The sequence below is a fragment of the Cryptomeria japonica genome, chromosome 6 (assembly GCF_030272615.1).
Source record: "Cryptomeria japonica chromosome 6, Sugi_1.0, whole genome shotgun sequence".
NCBI classification, from domain to species: domain Eukaryota; kingdom Viridiplantae; phylum Streptophyta; class Pinopsida; order Cupressales; family Cupressaceae; genus Cryptomeria; species Cryptomeria japonica.
Genome location: NC_081410.1, coordinates 272,253,939 through 272,268,274, shown reverse-complemented (window position 1 = coordinate 272,268,274; position 14,336 = coordinate 272,253,939).

Genomic DNA, 14,336 nt, shown 5'->3' with positions numbered 1-14,336 from the left:
ATTATCAGGTCTAATGTTGAAAACCATTTCTTGGCAACATTAGATCAAGAAAAAGTAAAAAGAAAGGGCGCATCTAATGGTGAAAACCTCGTTGAGGCATCGAAAGATGGGAGATTTCACACTTTACTTGTGCACTATCAAGAAAGGTCATCCATTTTGATCGAACCAATAGAGGCAGTTAACATTGGGACAACAGAGCAACCAAAAATTCTCCATCCAGCAACTTCTCTGTCAAAGCAAGAAATGCAACAATATATGGAATTCTTCAAATGACGACAAATCAATTTTGCCCAGTCATATGCAGACATGCTAGGGTTGGATCCAGAGCTTATTATGCATCACTTAAATGTCAGTCTAGGAGCCAAACCAGTGAAACAAAAATTAAGGAATATGCATCCACATATTGCTCTTCTAGTCAAAGCAGAACTAAAGAAGTTACAAGATGTCGGATTCATCAGACCTATAGCTTATCCTCAATGGGTATCCAACATTGTTCCTATTTTCAAACCTGATAAAAGTATCAGAATATGCATAGACTTCAGAGATCTTAATAATGCATGTCCTAAGGATGGTTTTCCTTTGCCTAACATTGACATCATTGTGGATTTAACTATTGGACACTCCATGTTTTCTCTAATGGATGGTTTCTCTAGATACAATCGGATTAAAATAGCACCTGAAGATCAAGAAAAGACAGCTTTCACATGCCCATGGGGTACTTTCTACTGGGACGTCATGCCTTTTGAACTAAAGAACGCAGGTGCTACATATCAGAGAGCTATGACAATGATATTCCATGACATGATGCATACATTCATGGAAGATTATGTGGATGACACCTTGGCAAAATTATACAACAGAGAAGACCATATAGGAATACTCGAAAAGATCTTTGATAGGTTAGAACAGTATAAGATAGGGCTCAATCCCAAGAAATGCTCTTTTGGTGTCACTTCAGGCAAGCTATTGGGATACATTGTTTCAGCTAGAGGTATCAAAGTAGATCCAGCTGAGGTCAAGGCAATCATGGAAATTGCATCTCCCAAGAATATCAGTCAACTAAGATCACTTCAAGGAAGACTACAGTCAATCAGAAGATTTGTTTCTCAACTAGCAGATAAATGCCAACCATTTACTCATCTATTGCATAAGAATGTTCATTTCAGGTGGGACCATCAATGTGAGGACGTGTTCAACAAGATCAAGGCCTATCTCATGCTACCACCTGTCCTAATGTCACCAATTCTAGGAAAGTTGTTATTACTCTATGTATCAACCACTGAAGTATCATTAGGAGTTCTACTTGCACAAAAGGATAATGAAGGAAAAGAATGAGCCATCTACTACATTAGCAGAACACTAGTAGGATACGAAATCAACTATTCACCAACAAAAAAAGAATACTTGGCGGTAGTTTTTGCTTCTCAAAAATTAAGACACTATCTACTATCACACTCCATCAAGTTGATTGCTAAAATCGATCCATTGAAGTATATACTCAGCAAGGCAATATTAACAAGACGACTAGCAAAATGGATCATGATCCTGAGTGAGTTTGATATTGAGTATGTTGACAGAAAAGCTATAAAGGGACAAGTCATTGCTGACCAACTAGCAAAGGCACCACTTCAAGATGATCGTCCTTCATAACGGTCACCACAAAAACAAGGCAATTATACTTTTATGGTTCATATACACAGCATGGATTAGGAGCAGGTATTCTATTCATCACGCCACAAGGTCATACAAGTCTAAAAGCATACAAATTAAGCTTTCCATGCACCAACAATACAACAAAATATGAAGCTTTGGTTATAGGTATCAAAATGGCTATAGAATGGAACATTACACAACTTCAAGTCTTTGGAGACTCTCAGCTCATCATCAATCAAATCAATGATGATTATCAAACAAAGGATGAAAAGTTAATGCCTTATGAGAAGATGGTTGATGATATCAAAAAATAATTTGTAGAAATAACATTTCAGCAAATTCCAAGGAATGGCAACAAAGCAGCAGATATCATGGCAACACTTGCTTCTCTCCTTCCGACACAGGAAAATAAAGAGCATTACGAATTCCTAGTGGAAGAGTTGTTTTACCCTACTCATAAGTGTCCTGATTCCCAAACTATCTGTCACTTTGTTGGGCACGATTCCTCTCGTTATGGCCAAACTTACACTTACCTAAAAGATAATATCCTCCCTCCTAACTTATCAAAAAACTAAAAGAGAAACTTTATTTTCCAATCCTCTCATTATACTCTTGTCGCAGATACCCTTTTTAAACGAGGTCTAGACGGTACTCTTTTAAGATGTCTCAAACAAGAAGAATCTAAGAAGGCCTTAAATAAAGTCCATAACGGTATTTGTGGCACTCATTCAAGTGGTCTTACCCTTTCAAAAAAACTCATATGCTTGGGCTATTATTGGCCAACTATGGAACGAGATTCTTTTTAGATAGCTAAAACATGCAAACAATGTCAGATCCATGGGAATTTGATTAATGCACCAACACAAGAACTTCATGCTTTGGCAACATTGTGTTGGCATTTTTGATGTTTATGTTGTGATTGTCATTGATGGACACACACTTGCATTGAGATCCTCTTTATATGTATGAGTTAGAGCACAACCGGTATTTGTTCCAACCGGTATGTTGTATTATAGTCTTTAGATTATTGGTGTTTTGTAGAATGTGTTTCCCGGTCTGAAGTGGCATGTTGACCCCAAGCGGTTCGTGGATACCAAGTGGTACGAGGGATTAAAGTGGCATAACACATTTTTACCAGTGTTCATTTTTGTCAAACCGGCAACCAGCATTTTGTATAAACCGGTAATACTCTATGATGAGTTACCAACTAGCATTTTGTGATGAGTTACCATCCACCAATTGTTTGATGATGCCGACACCAAAACGGTGCTTTTTGTGTCATGGTACCAAGTAAGTCAAAGTTCATTAAACCTAGGAAATTGTTATGTAATCCTATTGGACTAACATGAAATCAAATTCCTTTATAAGGACATCATGTCTAGGGTTTTAGCTTGTTGATGTGGATATAGTGAAAGTTTATGTTGTTGCTAGGGTTTAAGGTGATTGAGGAGTTAGAGAGAATATGAATGTGTAGAAGACTGAAGTAATGCTAGAATGCATTAGGAACGAGCTATCAAGGATCTAACCGAGTAGTCTATGCTATTAGCTAGATCAAACACTTGTTGATTACTCACATCTTTGACAAGTCTGTAGCCCTTAACCGGGTAGGCCCAAAAGCCTTTTGTAAATCCTCTAACAAGGTGGTTCACATCTGTGGATCTAAAATCCTCTAGTAAGGTAGTCTTTAATCAGACTTATCTCCTAACAGAGATTGAGATTCCTAATAGGATCTGTTCTAGTAAAGAACATTGTAAGACCTTAACCGGTCTGGTTCCTATTTTGCAGATAGTTACTTGTGAGTTCCATCTCACCATGGTTTTTCCCATTTGGGTTTCCATGTCAAAATATCTTGTGTTATGGTGTTTTTGCTTCTGTGGGTGAATGCATTAATGGCTATTTCGTTTGCATGTGTGTTAACCAGTTTGTCTGCTAAACTGTTTTACCGGTTTACTATTAGTCTTGCAAAGTGTTTAAGTGCAAAGATTTTTGGCATACTAATTCACCCCCCTCCCCCTCTTAGTATTCATCAATTGGTATTAGAGTCTACCTTTCTATAAGTTTAACCACTTGGAAAGAGATATGGGGGAATTCTCTATAAGGGAACTTACACATTGGCTCACTCAGTCTGAGCAAGCCTATGATGATCTTATGGTCAAATACAAGGCATCTCAAGCAAAATGGAGAGAACATGCTGAAAAGTTGATGGAGCTATCCGAAAATAGTTCTTCAGATGAAGCAGACATGGAAGCTCTAATTGCAGAAGTAAATAAGTTGAATGAATCAAACTCCAACCTGAGAAAGGAGTTGGAAGGACTGACTATCCGGATGTGTCAAGAGCTTGAGAACCAGAGGAAAGCTAAAGATCTGGTGAAAGAAAGAGATCATGAGATCTCCAAGCTAAAACAAGAGATCAGTGCCCTAACTGCTCAACTCCATGCAAGAAAAGTGGAAAAGGAAGACATGCCAAGAGAAATGAACATTGCCATCTCTGAGAATGAAAACCTCTTGGAAACAAATGCTGCTATTTCCAAAGAACTCTTTTAGTCAAAGGAAATACTTGCTAAGTTCAACAAGAGTACTGTCAAGCTAGAGCAAAAGCTTGAATCTGCCAAACTAGTCAAGAATACCAATGGACTTGGTTATTCCGGTCATGAGGAAGGTGAGACCTTTGGTACAAATGTTGGAACGTCAAAGAAACAACCGACATCAAAGGATAAAGGTAAGCAAAAGTTTAGACCTGTTTGCTTTAACTGTCTTAAAGAAGGACATACTGCAAATGTGTGTAGGAGTAAGTCTTACAACAATTTTCCTTATTTCCTAAATGATAAGCCTAGATCCTATAGATTCAATGGTAACTATTATGCATGCAACAAGTATGGGCATAGAGCATCTGAATGCAGGTCAATTATGAACAAAATTGATAGATATCCTTAGAGGACCCAAGGAGCTGGTCCTGAACCTTTTGTGAACCAGAATCACAACCGGTTTAATGCCTTCAATCATCAGCAAAGAAGTGGTGGCTATCAAGCGGCAACCGGATGGAGAGAAAACTATATGGTCTGTCATGGTCATGGTCACAATGCTGCAACATGCAGAAGGAAGAATGGAAGCATGAACAATAGACCTTGGAGAGCACCTAGATTGATCTACTATCACTACAACAAACTGAGTCACATTGCCAGATTGTATAGATCAAGAAAGAACATATCTGATGATATACTGGTCACTTCGGAAGGAAACATTGATGTTGACACTATTCAAGCGGACATTAACAAAACCTGGAAGAAGAAACCAGCGGTGATACAAGAGGAACCAATTTCTGCACCTAGTGTGGAAATCACGGAACCGGCAAACTAAGCTTCAGAAAAAGCTTAGGGGGAGCAAACGGCAAAATGTTTCAAACCCCTGGTTTACACCAGTAAAAGACCTTAACCGGTATGTGATACCTGTCATTTGGCAGAAGACCGAAAATGGTAAAAAGGCAAATTAGGGTTTGCACCCTAATGGAGGAGCATTAATTGTGGTAGGTGAGAAATATGCTTAAAAGGATTTTTCAAATCATTTCTCACTATCAGTTTTCAAGTAAAGAAAAGTTTTTCAAAGAGCAGAGCGATGAAAAGGCGATTTGAGCTGAGATTTCAAGAAATTGAGAAACCGTAAAGGAGATTCAAATTCAAACTGCAAATGGTCAAGCGGAGAACACAAAGTGGTGGTTCAGCAGCTGACGGAGTGTGAAGTGAAGGAGAATCTACAAGCCCTAAATTCACGTGTTTCGAAAGGTATTTCTCGAGTTCTTAAAATTTCTATCATTGCTTCCGTATCTCATACCAGTTCTAGTGCATCTGTCAAGTTTGCAAGTTTTATTCAATGAAAGTCTAAGTATAATGCCCTATCACAAGTCCCAGCTAGTGTGATAGTAGAAGAAGGAATTTCTGACTACATAGATTGCAAGATTGAAGACCTAGGGTCTCTAGCCATCCACTCCCAGTTAGGTTTATTTTGTGGAAAGAATAAGAAGATCAAACCAGAGTATGATATTTTGGAGAAGAAGAAGCTCCACAATGTTGTTTACTTCCTGGAGGATTTCATAGAGGATCATATAAGGATCATTCTAAGCAGAGTCCATGGTGACAAGATGTACTTAGAGAGAACACATGATATCACGCCACAAGCAATTCATGCAGTCACCGGATTCTACAACACAAGGGAAGTGCCAGCCTGGATGGTTGTCCAAGCTCACCGGTTTAGTGAGTGACTCACGAGGCATGATAGTCAATTCTATCAAGGATGATCTGGTTAAGTATGTCTGCATGGTGATAGGCTATCGGACATTCTCTACCAGCAGAATTAACTCGGTATCTACTGCAGTGGTAAATGTCACTTACCGGATGATAATGGAGTATGCATCATTTGACCTATGCACTGGTATGCAGAGACAACTCCTATTGAATCTAAATTTGATCAAACAGGATAACGCACTAAGGTTCAAGTTTGGACAACTACTGGTTGGGTTGTTCTTCTATTTCTAAGGCTACTTTCCAGGAGTAGGAGATGTCCAGTGGTCTGTTGACCAACTAGTGACGAAGCAAATTAAGGAAAGCATTCAAGCAATTGGAACCAGTTACCCAGATGTTCTGAACAAGTATTTTGATGAGTTCAGATGGAAAATGAGCCAAAGAATGAGAATATTAGGTGACATCATCAAGAAATATGAGGACGATATCTATTTCACCATCAAGGTGGATCAATGCATAATGGGAGGTTGTTGAGCCTAGAATGGAAGAAGTGCAACCAATGGGCTATAACGTGATGAATGATATGCTAGAAGGGTATGCCTCTACCCTTATTGCCTCGCCACTTGATCCTAAGGCAAAGAGGACTGGAACCTATTTGGAAAGAGTTACACCGGTCGAGGAACCCATTGCAAAGAAAGGAAAAGAACCTGCAGTGAAGAAGGCAAAGGCAGTGCCTACAACATCAACATCGGTTACAATAGCAAGTCCAAAAGTGACCAAACGGTCACCGATCAAGAAGAAACTGGAAGCAGCACCGGCTAAAGTCTTCAAGAGGAAAAGGAAGACAAAAAGCACTACACTAGATTCAAAGGAAACTGTGTCTGAGGAGCAGCCCAAGAAGGCGAGACAGACAAGAAAGAAGACAAAGAATGAACAGGCATCATCTGCACTGGTAAATATTGATATCTCCTCCTATAAACCTTTGACACATTGTCAAAGAATAATAAAGAATATTAGGAGAAAATTGCTTCATCATTTAGTTGAGTATTTTGATGACTTTAATGATGATGAAAAGGAGGTGGTTGAAAAGGAAGTAATTCAGTATCTATGTGTTAAACACCAAATTCTTTGTATAAGTCCTTAGACAATAAATGGTGCATTGTCATAGAGCAGGAATAGGAAATGAGAGAAAAAGTTTTTGCTGAAAATTTTCTTGTTGTATCAAATTTGGAACTATTCGATGTATTAAACAAATACAAAGGTCTTTTCTTCATGAGAAGAAGAAGACTCCTGTTACTAGAAGGGAAGGATAAGGAAGTGCTCAAGGATACACACACTTGTGCTCTACAAGCTCTGAAGATGCATCGAGTAGCTAAAGCCAACCGGCAAGCTAAGAAAGAACTAGTTATAACAAAACCGGATGAAGCATTTGATGGTGAAGGAAACCCGGTTGATGAACCGGTCAACACTATTGATGTCGATGCCCTGGACGTAGAAGATGTTACTCAAGAAACACCATCTGAGACAACAAGACATGAGCAATAGGCTGAACAGGTTGATAAGAAAGCCGAGGACAGACAGGAAGCGGCAAAGGAAGAGGCTGAGAAGAAGAAAAAGGATGAAGAAGAGAAGAAGAAAAAGGATGAAGAAGAGCAGAAGAAAAAGGATGAAGAAGAGAAGAAGAAGAAAGATGAAGAGGAGAAGACGAAGAAGGATGAAGAAGAGAAAAAGAAGCAAGAAGATGAAAAGAAAAAGAAAGAAGAGGAAGACAAGGAAGAGGAAAAGAGGAAGGAAGTAGAGAAGAAGAAGAAGGAAGAGGAAGAAAAAGAAGAGGAGAAGAGGAGAGAAGCAGAGAAAAGGAAGAAGGAAGAGGAGGACAAAGAAGAGGAGAAAAGGAAAGAAGCAGAGGAGGATAAGGAAGCGAAGAAGAGGAGAGAAGCAGAGAAGAAGAAAGTAGGAGAAGCGGAGAAGAGCACCTAGATGGAGACTCTGAAGGCAACCAGGAGTCAAGCCAAACCGACTGATCTCACCAGTCCTATCGATCTCCAGTCTACAAGTGAAACGGAGCTAATGCAGAGCATCAAGGTTGCTCAAGAGCACCTTGAAATTATTTGAAGGAAGAAGGAGCAGGATGTAATTCAAGCGGCTGCGAAAACTCTTACCGGTTTGATACTTGGTACAAATCTTCCCAACACCAATTCATCACTAGCTAAACTTAAGCTCCTATGCACAATAGTGGATGATCAGGTGCAGAGCCTAGAAGAGGCAGCAGAGGCAAATGTCAAGAAGGAGCATCAAAAAGCTCTTAATATAGCTCTAGTGAAGAAGTTGAATGAGCTCCAGTCTAAACTGAAGAAAGAACAAAAGGATATAAGGGATGCTCTAGATGAGGAGAATCTGCTACTCAGCAAGATCTGCCAACCCCATCTATTCAATGATGATGTGATAGCTTAGAAGCAAAAGCTTCAAATGGATTTACAGTCCTACATGAGCACATTCAAGCCACCTTATGATTCCTTTACAACTTATGGGAAAACCGTTCACCAGTTTCACATCAGTCAGCAAAAATGGAGCAAGAGATCAGCACCCAGTCTAGAGATTTGCAGGAGCTACAACTGGTTCTACTCCCATGATTGCAAATTCTTCATAAGTGCTATCTAAACCTGGATGCCTTAACAGTTACATAGGAGATGAGCACAATTGATGCCATGGAAGAACAGGTCTCCCAGATGCAAACAGAAAAAGAAGTAGCCACCTCCCTACTTGAGTCCTGGTCTTTGTCGATGAAACAATTCTCGCAGGACTTTAAATCTATTTTTGACAAGTTTCATTCCTTATTGTCATAAATTTTTATTATTTTAATATCAAATGGAAACAGGGTTGTACTTTGTCATTATTGGCAAAGGGGGAGAAGAATTCTATTTGGGAGAAGTTTCTGGTAATCAAAATTTTGATATATGCTCTGAATATCTCAATGTTCATCCTCTTTATGCAAAATTGTTATACGTTGTATTGCCAAAGGGATAGTGTATATGCCTAGGGGGAGCAATTTTGCTAATGGCATGATTTTGCTGTAAAACACTTAGATGTCAAAATTTTATTTTCCTAAGTGTTGCCATCAATGCCAAAGGGGGAGATTGTTGGCATTTTTTACGTTTATGTTGTGATTGTCATTAATGGACACACACTTGCATTAAGATCCTCTTTATATGTATGAGTTAGAGCACAACCGATATTTTTTCCAACCGGTATGTTGCATTATAGTCTTTAGACTATTAGTGTTTTGTAGAATGTGTTTCCCGGTCTGAAGCGGCATGTTGACCCCAAGCGGTTCGTGGATACCAAGCGGTACGAGGGATTAAAGCGACATAACACATTTTTACCAGTCTTCATTTTTGTCAAACCAGCAACCGGCATTTTGTATGAACAGGTAATACTCTGTGATGAGTTACCAACCGGAATTTTGTGATGAGTTACCATCCACCAATTGTCTAATGGTGCCGACACCTAAACGGTGCTTTTTGTGTCATGGTACCCAAGTAAGTCAAAGTTCATTGAACCTAGGAAATTGTTATGTAATCCTATTGGACTAACATAAAATCAGATTCCTTTATAAGGACATCATGTCTAGGGTTTTAGCTTGTTGATGTGGATATAGTGAAAGTTTATGTTGTTGCTAGGGTTTAAGGTGATTGAGGAGTTAGAGAGAATATGAATGTGTAGAAGACTGAAGTAATGCTAGAATGCATTAGGAACGAGCTATCAAGGGTCTAACCGAGTAGTCTATGCTATTAGCTAGATCAAACACTTGTTGATTACTCACATCTTTGACAAGTCTGTAGCCCTTAACCGGGTAGGCCCAAAATCCTTTTGTAAATCCTCTAACAAGGTGGTTCACATCTGTGGATCTAAAATCCTCTAGCAAGGTAGTCTTTAATCAGACTTATCTCCTAACAGAGATTGAGATTCCTAATAGGATCTGTTCTGGTAAAGAACATTGTAAGACCTTAACCGATCTGACCTTAACCAGTCTGGTTCCTATTATGCAGATACTTACTTGTGAGTTCCATCTCACCGTGGTTTTTCCCATTTGGGTTTCCATGTCAAAATCTCTTGTGTTATGGTGTTTTTTCTTCTGTGGGTGAATGCATTATTGGCTATTTGGTTTGCATGTGTGTTAATCGGTTTGTCTGCTAAACTATTTTACTGGTTTACTATTAGTCTTGCAAAGTGTTTAAGTGCAGAGATTTTTGGCATACTAATTCACCCCCCCCCCTCTTAGTATTCATCACATCTTGGCCTTTCTTCCAATGGGGCCTTGATCTAGTAGGAAAGATAAATCTTTCTTCATATAATGGTCACAAATTCATCCTTGTAGCTATAGAATATTTCACAAAATGGATTGAGGTAGTACCTCTCACAAATATCATAGGAAAACAAAGTGTTGCATTTATCTTTAACTACATCATCTATCACTATGGAATACCCATGACCATTATTAGTGATAATGGGTGACCATTCAAGAATCGGGATGTCCAAGAGCTATGTGACAAATTCAAGATCCAATACAGATTTTCAACACCCTATTATCCGCAAGGGAATGGGCAAGCAGAGGCATCAAACAAAACCATTCTGAAAATCCTCAAAAAGATAGTGAATGATGCTGGAAGAGATTGGCATATTCAATTGAACCCTGCTCTATGGGCCTACCATACTAGTATCCGCACACCAATAGGTGCCACACCTTTCTCTCTTGTTTATGGATCAAAAGCAATATTTCCAATAGAAGTAGAAATACCTTCTCTATGAGTATCATTAAAAAGTCATATCCCAGATGAAGAACAACGAGTATCTCGATTGCAAGAGTTAGAATTAACCACCAACAAAGACAAAATGCCTTAGTTTGAACCAAACTGGTTAGGTCCATTTGTGGTCACAATAGTATTTGGGTCAGGAGCATATCAGTTATCAACACAGGATGAGGATCAGCTCGAGGAACCCATCAATAGCATGCATCTAAAGAAGTTTTATGTCTAAAAAAGCAAAAAGTCCAAAAACAGTGAAAAAGCAGAAAAAATCCAAAAGCAGTGAAAAAGCAGAAAATTCAAAAAAACAATGAAAAAGCAAAAAAATCCAAAAATAGTAAAAAAATAGAAAATCCAAAAAAAAATCAAATATGAGAAAAAGTGCAATTAAAAATAGATGGTGAAAACCTGGCAAACAGGCGCTATCTGTCTGTTATCTCTTCCATTTATTGGTTCATGCATCCTTCCACTTGCATTCTTTTCCATCAACGTTGTTCATATCCATAATAAAGTCTTTGAACATACGCGGGCATCCCAGGTGGCTTATCGCCATGGTTTGGATCATTGGGTATATCATACTGAATTTGTTTCTAGGCTTGGGGCAAAATCCTGCACCTAGCTGGGCAAAAAAATAATTTGATCATTTTTGAGCTTAATCAAACAGGGAGAACAATAGTCAAGCAACTCTTATCAAGCGAAAACTGAGACACATCCAACGTTGAACATGAGATCAAATTGTCAACCATCCAACTATCACATGTCAGTCTAAGCATATCACACACTTTTCAATGGATGATATCTTTTGGATAATGATTTTAACATGATTGTTCAACTTTTCTATCTTGATTATGTGCTATCATGATTTCTGAGTGACTCCAGGATGTCTCTGACTAGAGGAACAAGGAAGGAACATGATATTTTTCTTGTCTTTTGTTTATAAATTAATCATTAATGTGTGCAAATTTTTCTGAGGACATGATCATCAAAGTATCATCGAAGACATTTCTGATTTGCGTATTGAAATGGTTAATACTGCCTATTTTATGCAAGCAACATTCAAGTCATATTGGTTCAATTATACCTCGATGCTTGTGCTAACTTACAATATCAAAAATCCAAGAAATTAGTGCTCAGGTCATCATGGTTTAATTATAACATCAATGTTTGCACTCACTTCCCACATTTTAAAAAGCTCAATGATGACAAAACGCAATAACCCAATGACTGGTTTGGTCGTAGCTTTGCATTTCATTTGCATTTAGCTTGCATTTCATTCTTGCATGGGATCCCACAGGCTCATCTTATCCAAGGTTAAATCTATCACAAGCATCATCATGGTATCATCATAAGTGTATACGCAATTAGACAGATGACTCATCTCTCTCCAGATATTATCAACCCATCACAAATTTTATGTTACTCCCTCAATAGAACGAGCATCAGCATATCTGAATCTTCCTGCAACCTGATATCAACAAAATGTCAGTTCTTTATCCAATCAACCTTATCAATTCTATCAGTCGATCGCATGTGATATATTCTATCATGTCTTATACAAGATGTATCTTTCCTGGAATCAGGCGTTTTGATCAAGTCTTATACAGGATATATCGTTCCTGAAACAAGACGCTTTGATCATCTTTGTCTTATATAGGAGGTATCATTCCTAAAACCAGACTGAATCTCAATCTTATCAATCTAATCAATCAAGTTTTATCAATAATCAAGAACCACATCATCATGAACGTAGAACTCGCACTTTCATCAACCACAGTTGCAGAAATCAAATCATTTCTAATCAGGATATCAATTTCGCAAAAATTCACACACTCCAAAGGTCAATTATCTCAATTGATCTCTCAAGGGGGCATCATCATATCATAATTTATCAATCAATGTCTGGGGCATCCTATCGAACTAATATCATAATCAAAATGAGATTATTCTTTGAATCAACATGTCATCACACCTCGCTTCAAAGAGGGGCAAAATGTATACGCCTAAAAATGGTCTGAAGATAATTAATTAAATAAGAAATTATTTAATTAATCCCCCTTCCTAATTTAATTGAATTCATTAGCAATTTGATTAAATTCTCCTTTGCATCTACTTATTAATAAATCTAAGGATTTATTTAATAGGTTCATTTCAATAATCCCCTTTGGTTAATTAATTCAAATTAATTAATCCTCCCGCCATATAAATCAATTCTTCTAATCTCCTAATTAATTAAAACAAATCAATTTATGAATTGTTGAAAGTTAATTAGCCTTTTCCTAATATTTGAATTTATAAATTCAAATTACCCACATGCCTCCTAACTTCTAACCACCTAACCTAACCATCCCTCTAACCTAACCCATTCCACCTAACCTTGGGTTTGCCTAACCCTATCATATCTTGCATATTCTAACCTCCTATGGTGTGTATATTCTTCCCTTGAGACACATGGCACTTTGGCCACATGTCTCCTCTCTTGGACACTTTCCCTTTTATGAGAAAGGCTCCTTGACACTTGTCACCACAGAGATGACAAGTGTCCCTTCCTCCAACCTTTTCTCCAACCTCCTCCAATTTCACCCTTGATATCTTCAGACTCAATCTTGACTGTTGATTCCTGCCACCTCACCCTTGCCCTTGGAAATCCTATAAATATCTCCCATTTTGTAGCACAAAGGATCCCATCTCATTATCAATTTAGGCATTGTTACTATAGGCATATCATTTTGAGCATTGTTATTATAGGCATTTGCATTAGCTTAATTTGATCATTTTTCTAGCATAATTGTTGAATCATGTAGCTTTTTCAATCTCTTTTTTAGCTTAATTGCATCATCATCATAGCTTAATCATGCATATCATTAGCTTAATTAGTCTCTTGGATCAATCTAGCATAATCAATCTCATCTTTGCACATCATTATCATTTCAAATCCTCCATCTAGGTTTAGTCAAGTCACTGGGATTGCTTATCCAGATCTGAGAGCAAATCCATACTCGCATCTCTTAGGAGGTGATAGGCCACTTTGTCATGGTTCATATTTTATTTGCTTATTATTTGCTAACCATGCTTGTAATGATCTATTGAGTGTTTATGTTATAGATGTAGGTATCACACTTCACAGGCACGATAGATCTCAATGTCACCTCTATCAATAAGATCATGTATAATATTCTCCAAGTGATGGTGATTTCCTATTTTATATCCCTTGCTCTTGTGATATTCGCAATACTCATCGTTATTCCACCAATTTGGTTTGAATTTTGGCTCATATGTAGGATTATTTGGAATTGTTATTATCTTGTTTGCCACTAACTTCCTAAAAGCTAACTCAAGTGGTTCTCCCAATTGGGTGTATTTCCTTCATGGTTTTGAAGTTCCTTGAGTATTTACCCGGTTGTTTATAAAAGAACTTGGTCTTGAAAGAGTGATTTTTGGTCTTACTGTGTTATCATCAACAACGCCATCATTTACTATATTCTTGTTCTTGTTCCAAAAATCATGGCTTGTCCTTTCCTATTAAATCCTCTTTATTTTCTTTGAATATCTTGATGATTCTTTTCTCAATTAAGACCTTCTCTATTTCTAAGTCTTTCTCAATGACCTCCTTGAAAGTGGACAAATAGGCTTTCCTCAAGTCATA